Source organism: Sinocyclocheilus anshuiensis, unplaced genomic scaffold (genome assembly GCF_001515605.1).
Source record: "Sinocyclocheilus anshuiensis isolate Anshui unplaced genomic scaffold, SAMN03320099.WGS_v1.1 scaffold346, whole genome shotgun sequence".
Lineage (NCBI taxonomy): Eukaryota > Metazoa > Chordata > Actinopteri > Cypriniformes > Cyprinidae > Sinocyclocheilus > Sinocyclocheilus anshuiensis.
The window spans coordinates 297684-305975 of record NW_015546048.1 but is presented as its reverse complement, the minus strand read 5'-3'; positions in this window follow the sequence as shown (position 1 = coordinate 305975).

The following is an 8292-nucleotide window of genomic DNA, read 5'->3' as shown; positions in this document are numbered from 1 at the left end:
CGATGGCTAAAAACTCTCGGATATGGTTCTCCAATGATCGTGGACCCTGTTTAAGGGCTAACAAAATTCTTGCCGTGTCCATACCTGGCCAATATTCTTTGGAAAAGCCGCTGGATCCTTGTTGGGCTGAGTATTCTGTAACGGGGCTGACGAGACGTGAGACGTGTGGATCCATCTGCAGGCTTTATTAAAGAGACGTGGTAAACAGGCAGGGTCAAACAATGGCAAACAGGTATATGGCGGGCAAAACAAAAGAATAGTCCCAGGGCTAGCGTAGGTCACCGATCGGCAGACAGAATCACAGGGGCGAGACGAGAGGGAAAAATCCAGGAAAACAGGCAAAGATCAGAAACCGCGGAAACAGGCAAGGCAAGGCAAAACAAGGAAAACACAGAGATTCGGAATGGGGTACGGGCTAAACAATACTCAGCAGAGAAAGGTGGTTAGAGTGGGTGTTATATAGTGAGTGAGGTGATTAGAAACAGCTGTGTGCAATGAGTGCAATCAGTGCAGTGTGCAAATCGTGCAAAGAATGATGGGATATGTAGTCCGGGGTGCTATGCAACAGTTTGAGTTGTGCGAGAGTCAATGTAATGGAAAGGGTGACCTCTGGTGGTGAATAAACGGAAGTCCATGGACAGGATTCGTGACAATAGTTCACAATTAGTAGATCTGTTCTGTTTAGTAGATGGGTTGAAGGTGAGATTTTGCTTTGGCTTTAAAGAAATACCGTAAAAAAGAAATTTCTGCAATCATTTACTCACTAGGATGTTGTTCCAACCTGCTTTCTTACTTCTACAAAACACAAAAGGAGAACATCTGAAAATGGTTGGTTTTTCAAGCATTTACATATAAAAGGGACTGGGGATTTTCTTAAAAATGTCATAGAAGTGGTCCATTCAAGTTATGTGCTATATTCCAACTCCTGTGATGTCATAGGGAACAAATAGAATGAAATTTAATTTGCTGTTCGCTGAAAACCTTGACTTTCGCCATAGCTCCACTTCGCGCCCTCATGAGAATTTATTAGATAAGTCATGATACCCGGCTCATGGACAAATCGTTATTTTGAGTTGGATCTTTTCAATGAATAAGTTCATCTGAATGACTGAATGATTGATTCATGAATCAGAATGACCGTTCCTGAGATCGACTTGGGTCTCATTAAACCCGGCTCAGCAGAAAATCTTGTGACTTCAGATGACTTTCAATATACCCCATAAGTCGTATGGACCAGTTTTATATTTTTGTGAAAAGCTTCAGTCATCATTCTTTGTAACTGCATGGAAAACAACTTTAAAACCTTCTGCTTTTTTGTTATGCAGAAGAAACAAAGTGACGCCTTTTTGGGCATCATTCTCCATTTAATTGTAATTGCATGTAAAATGTTTTTAAACTCCTTTGTGCACTATGGAGAAATGAAAGTCATGCAGATTTGGAATGACATGGAGATGAGTAAATGATGACCATAAAAAATATGGTTTTCATATTTGATCAGCTGGAGCAGCGTAAGCAGGTCCAGTTCACCAAGACCAAACTTGTCATATCCATTATGCTACTTGAAATTCGTTGCTAGAGTTGTCATGACTGACCTATTCCTTTGAGCTTTACAAAGTTTTCAGTCATCCGATTCTTAATAAATCACAGGATAAAGGGACCAGATCTTCTTGTCTTCATCTCTCACTCCAGAGCATGTGTCTACAAGTCTGGATGGATAAATGCTGCATGGCTCAGACTCCAGCTAAACTTGTGTCAGCTAGTCAGTTTCTTAGAGATGGAAAATATCCAAGGACAACAGCATCAACAAAGAAGCTAGGACCAACCTCTTGCTGATATTTGTGTCTGAGCACACTGACTGTATGTTGAACCAACACCTGAAAGTTCAGTCCATTCAGGAAACAAAAGTTGTGTCATTCCCATTACCCAGATCCTAAATAGGAACTCCCTTCCTTGTGATGGGCATGCTACACAAGTTTGTGACTGTAGGAAGCAAAGACCTGTGTCATGGCAACTTGTGCTAATTGTTGGACAAATCTGTTCCTTGTTACAGCCTTTTAAAACAAGGCCCAGCAGACCACAGCCAGACAGCTGTAACACCCAGCATGGAAGTTTTATTTGTCATAGATTCCGAACAGAGCAGTGATGAAAGACCTCAAGTAGACCATCCCATTTAAAACCAAACCAGGTTTGGCTTTTGTCTGAATCCAAATTAGTTCAAGAGAAATCACCGCATGCAACTTAGATCAGGAATAAGTGCCTCCAAAAACATCTTGGCTCTGCTGGTCCGCCAGCTAGATAAGCACCAAAACCAGGAGCATTATCCAGCCTGGAGCATCTTAGGAGTTCATCTCAGAACTATACGGAAACACGTGCTAAACAGATGTCTTTGACCTTTGCACTTCGCCTCGCATTTTTTTGCAGCTTCTTGCACATGAGCACCATGTTTTTTAGAACGGCATGTCAAGTTAAAGGTCTTTTTTTAAACTTTTTACTGCCGTGCTTCTTGCGTTTTGAAACATAACACGTTCTGTGTGAACGGCCCTTAAGATGGTCTATTTTGCAAGGAATACCAGCAGATGAGGTTAATGAGCAGTACCAGAAAGACTTATGCATCTGGGAACTCAAAGAGCCTTTCTCTCAAATGTATCTTCCTTTCATTTCGTCAGCATAAATAAGATAAACCTTGTACTCACTTTATTTTTTGGATAGGAGGACAGCCAAGTGGGATAAGGAAGTGTGTGATATTGTGGGAGCTAGGAGGATTTTAACAACCAAACACACTCTTTTCCCTTCTTCATGTGTCCAATCTAGGCACTTTTGCAACAAATCACACTCAGTTCATTCTGAAGAAACATCATGCAGTCTGCCAGAGAAACTGGATTCACTTCTGATACTTTGAAAAATTAAGCCTCCACCTGATTCCTTCCGCATGCATGAAATCTCTACTGAAGATAAACAACATAATGTCGCAGTAACCACTGCTTGATTTATTTTTAGAGGGTGATTTATGTAACTGCGAAGCCTACAGTATACACACTTTGTTTTTACAGATGTGTGGTCTCCGCTCTGTCCGCTACCCTTAAACTTGTGCATGACAGAGGTTTAACAGCAAGTCACTTTTCTTTCTCAATCCAGGCAGACAAAACAAACTTCATCTGTACACATATCTAAGAAGATCTTTGAATTATGGAGTATTATTTCAGCATTATCTGTATTTTAAGATGTAAAATACATGCATGCGCAGCACTGACCTCAGAGGTCATCCGCCCGGAGTTGCTTCCATGTACAACAGTGAGCACAAGCTACATTAAAGTGATTATTACGTTTTGAATATGGATATTTTTCTTACAAAAACGCATCGATTCGCTACAGAAGGCCTTTGTTCGCCCCCCCGGAGCCATGTGAGACACTTTTTTTTAATGGATGGGCGCTTTTTATTTAACGTGTTTTGGACTGAAGCATGCAACACCCGCTGCCATGAAACAGCTTGAAAGATCAAAGACAATTTTTAATATAACTCCGACTGGATTCGTCTGAAAGAAGAAAGTCATATACAGCTAGGATGACTTGAGGGTAAGTAATTTATGGGCTAATTTTCATTTTTGGGTGAACTAACCCTTTAACATGCAGATTTTGTTCACGCTCCCTTTTCTGTGCTTTCCCTCCTGATAGGATACATACTTGTGGTGTGATTGTATGTATGCAGGGGAAGAGGCAGAGGTAACTCACGAACATCTGTAGGGCAGCTTTATGATGGTGGAGCATGTCTGTGTGTATGTTTTAGCCCGTGAGACTGTTATAGCTGTGATGTGGCGCCAGTGTTGTGGTTTCCCCGTCTGTATTAAAATATAATCGAATGACTCCCCCATAGCACAGACAGTAAAGTACCACTCTAAACTTTATAGACTTGAAAAGATACACTGTTATTGGACAGCATTTGTACTTCCAGACAAGGATCAGTGACAGTCAGGATGTGTTTGAAGATGTCTTAGATATATACACGTAGGTTCCTCATTGTCCTCCTAAACTTTTATGTAGACCTTGATTAGGAAAATGCTTTCTTACTAAAGCGTCATGCAATAATGTGCAAAGTGTTTCGTTCTGATTCAGATCAAGTACTGATTAATGAAGGATGGTTTACTCAAAATTGAAAATTCTGTCATTTACTTAGCTTTATATTTTTTTGAAACTCTTCTGATTTACTTTCTTCTGTGAAACATAACATTATTTGATAGAACAGAAAATTTTCATTTGAATTTTTTTGGGTGAACTATGCCTTTAAGTTCTTAACCCACAACTGGGTTGTGTAGCAGACAAGCAAGATCCTATTATGGAACTCCTGTATTTATTTACAGTACTTAGAGAGATTTAAATGTTAAATAATTGTATTGCTTGACTGAAATTGTGTGCTAAATATTAGCAGCAAAGAATGTGGGCATACTCTGCTTTTAATTTTATGCTTGTGAGAGAGCTGAAAGAGGTACTATTGCATGATCTCATTGCTGATCAATGTGGGAACACTGACTCAGGCTATATGCCTTGGTAATGTCTTAACTTGGAGCACCTGCTGCTTCCAATGTTCAGCTGTACCCATCTATAAATCTCCAAAAAAAAAAAAAAGTAAATACATTCTGGGAAACCTAGAAGGCTGAGATTGAAAGATATGAGAGATGAATGAAAGTAAGAGAGGGTAGGGGGTATGTTAGAGGCTTATTACTTTGTCACCATGTTCGTGGGGAGATTCAGTATTCAGCTGGATGAGTAAAACGGAAACATCTGAGTTCATTTTGCAGAGCAGCTGACCGCATAAACATCAAAGCTTTGTCAGAGTTTGCCAGTCTAATTATTTAAGTGGAAGAGATGGGGGACTGCCAGAGAGACCTCAAAATGAACATTTAAGCATTTATGAATGTCATTGCATTAGATAACACAATATCAATGATATAGCATTTCATTAATAAAAAGTTAGGACAAACACATATTTCATATTTAATAAAACAATAGATACATGTGATGAAGAGCATCTTTGGTTACTCTGCTAGACCTGTGTGTTCACATAAATCAGCTTGAGACTTGTGCTGAGAAAATGTTTAGCTTAATTTGTTTGCAGAAACACTTTGTTCGATATTTTGCTATCAAATGTAAGTGCGACTGTACATGTTGACAGAAAAATAGCTGAATATTCAACTCAACAATGTTATTTATAGTTCTTTATCACAGTTCTGAATATAAAAGCAGAAAGTTTTAAAATATAATGTGCGTTAAAGATACTGTACTGGGAAAAATGGCCACATATTGTTTATATTCTTTCCTTGCCCTTACCACAATTCTGCAAAGCTTTAAACCACAGTTCTCGCCATATAAAATTGGTTTTATAGTTTCTTTTGCCCTGTCTTTTGAAAGCCCTGTGGTTTTTACATTTAAAAGCGAGATATTGGCACAAATATGTTGACCGAATTCAAAAATGAGCTATTGCAACATGGCTGTGAACAACTCTTAAAAACTAACCCTTGCCACTTGACAAAAAGCTGTTAAAGTTTTACAAACTCAATGCACTTATTTTTAATAAAAAAAAAAAGTTTGTTTTTTTTTACCTACAAAATGTATCTATCTAGAAAATCAATGACTATCATTTACTAAATTGGATTGAATTTTTTTTCCAGAATGGTCAATTTATCGGGCAGTGTGTTATGATTAAGAACCCCCCTCAGCATCTGGTTTCATTTGACCTACACTGTTTGACCTTAAAAATATGACCCATTGCTGTATACTGTAATTTTCTACAGCTGTTTGTCTGTCTATCTTTCTGCCTATCAATGTTTTCATGATTTGAATTTGATAGTAAACAGTTCTCCAGCCCAGTTATCTCTGCAAGCAATTAGGAATATTGACAATTTACAACTGTAAGGTTTATAAACAACATTGGTATTCCAAGATTAATGAATGATTCCAGAATTTGTCAATGGTTAAACATTTGGGGAGAGAGGTAACAAGTGATACAAGTTTATTTGAAAAATGAAAAGCAGTTGTGAAATAAAAACCAATTAGACCCTCATATCCCTTGAAAGCCCAGCTGCTGAAACCTTATCAAAGACTGTCAAACTAAACAGTTTCATAACCCACACTGTGAACCCTACCAGAGCTTGATGAAGGTGATGGGTCAGCTTCTCTGTTTTAAAAAATATATATATATAATAGGCTACACATGTACGTGTTTAAAATGCATTAGAAGATGCACTCACGTGGTCACATTTAATTTTATTTTGCATAAGTAAGATGAATAAGTCAACACTAAAAGAGTCAATCCTGCCAGTGTAGAAAATAACATCAACCCGTTTGTCAGTGTATGTATCCCAACAACGGTTACGACAGCAGCATGAAAATGGCAGTCCTAATATAACGCAGTTCACCCTTAAAAAGCAGAGCACTTGCAAAACTCAGTCAAAACATGCCAAAAGAGCGAAGAAGGGCAGTGTCCTTGCTTGGGCTCCAAACAATTATCACAGTCAAACCAGAGATAAACGGCCTTGTTGTCCTTATATCCATCTCCTCCCATCGTGACTTCCTCCTTTGCTCCCCCTTCTCTCATATTAGTGCCAGTTCCTGCAGGACTGCTCTCGTCTGAGCCTCATTTATTTCTTTCCCTTGTGTCTCTAGTCTCATCTCTGGCTCGTTTTCCAGTGCAATGCTTCTAGAGTTGCAACATCTCATCAAGAAGCATATTCATAGCAGTTTATCAGCTGTTTATTTGGAGATTTCTGCAAACGAAAGGGTACTTATTACAGTGTCGAAGATGCAAATTTCTCAACTTGTTTTTGGGAAGAAAGGGTCAAAGTTTATCCTTGCTTGTCCTGGGAGGTATCAAATTTGTCCCTTTGACAACAGAATTCCAAAGCATTCTTTTCCTGTTGTTCAACACAACTCAGGCACAAGATACATGGATGCAGCTCTCACAGTCCACTTTTATTTAAAAAATGTATTGAATAGCAGGGTGTACAAAGTATATATAATGACTTAAACCATCTGCTATATCACCCTGCAGCTCTTGCCTGGTTTCTCACTGAAAATAAACAGGGTGCAACCTGGTTAGTACCGGGGAAACCATAGTTGCTGCTGTCATTATAGTCACAGGACTGGATGTGGTTGATGTTTTGAATTTCTGTTTTGCAGACAATTGTAATCTACCACATACTTGCTCCTCAGCAACAAAATTGTAACATGACTGTTGTAATCCCGATTTAGCACTTGTTATCCACACAGTAGACTTTTTAAGATCAGTAAAGCTGTAAAATATAAGCATATACCAAAAGTCCGTTTGGCATTTTGTTCAGTTTGACCATGTAGCACTGACCGTATCTGAGAGAGGTTTAGACAGAGTGTGGGAATAATGTGAAACGTGGCAGTACGGTTTGGCTTGTTCCCAATGTTGTTATAACAATGTCTTGTTCCCTACAGGAGATCGAGAGGAGGAAATGAGCCAGGAGCGATTATAAAAAATCAAGAGGGCTAACCAACATGTGTTTGTATCATATATTATGGATAGATGCAACTTTTACATTAACTGATATGCCAGACAATCATCTATCTCAGATGTCTGTTTGGCAGAACTAATCTAACATCTCTGAAAATCTGAAAAAATGATTTTTACAGCATTGCAGCTGTTAATCTCGTAACATTGCATCCTCTATAGCCTCCTCTGCACTTCCATGCAAGGATTGGCTTTTCCTTTTTGACAGGGCTTGTGCACCTACAGGACTTCAGCCATGCAGCCAACCAGATGGTGCACCCTCTGCCTTTTCTGCTCACCTTAAATGACTGTTTCTGCTATTCTGGGGTAAGAGGAAGAGACTCCACTCTCTGAACCTCTTCCCACAGCTCCTCTCCCACAGATGTCTGACCTTTGGGTCAGAGTTGGGTCAGATTGTGAGGGGACAGAAAGACTTGTGCAAACATCTGCACAAATGATTTCACCTGACAACGCATGCTGATTGTCTCCAAATGTCGGCGCATAGTTGTTGTTGTACATCACAGTCCTCAAGAACCAGCCTGCTTAACACTAAGACACAGTGACATTAATGACTTATTTATACTAGGAAATGGGTTTTATTTGCAGGCTTAATTGGGCTTTAAAAACAGCATCTTGAGATTGTGTCCTTATTTGGGGTGAAAAAAGGCAGTTTTAATATGGCTGTGATGGATAACTGTTGGATCCTGTTCTATCCTTTGGTTACACTTTAGACATCATATTCCCAAACACAGTGGCTTCCCCCCCCCCCCCCCCCCCCCCACGCG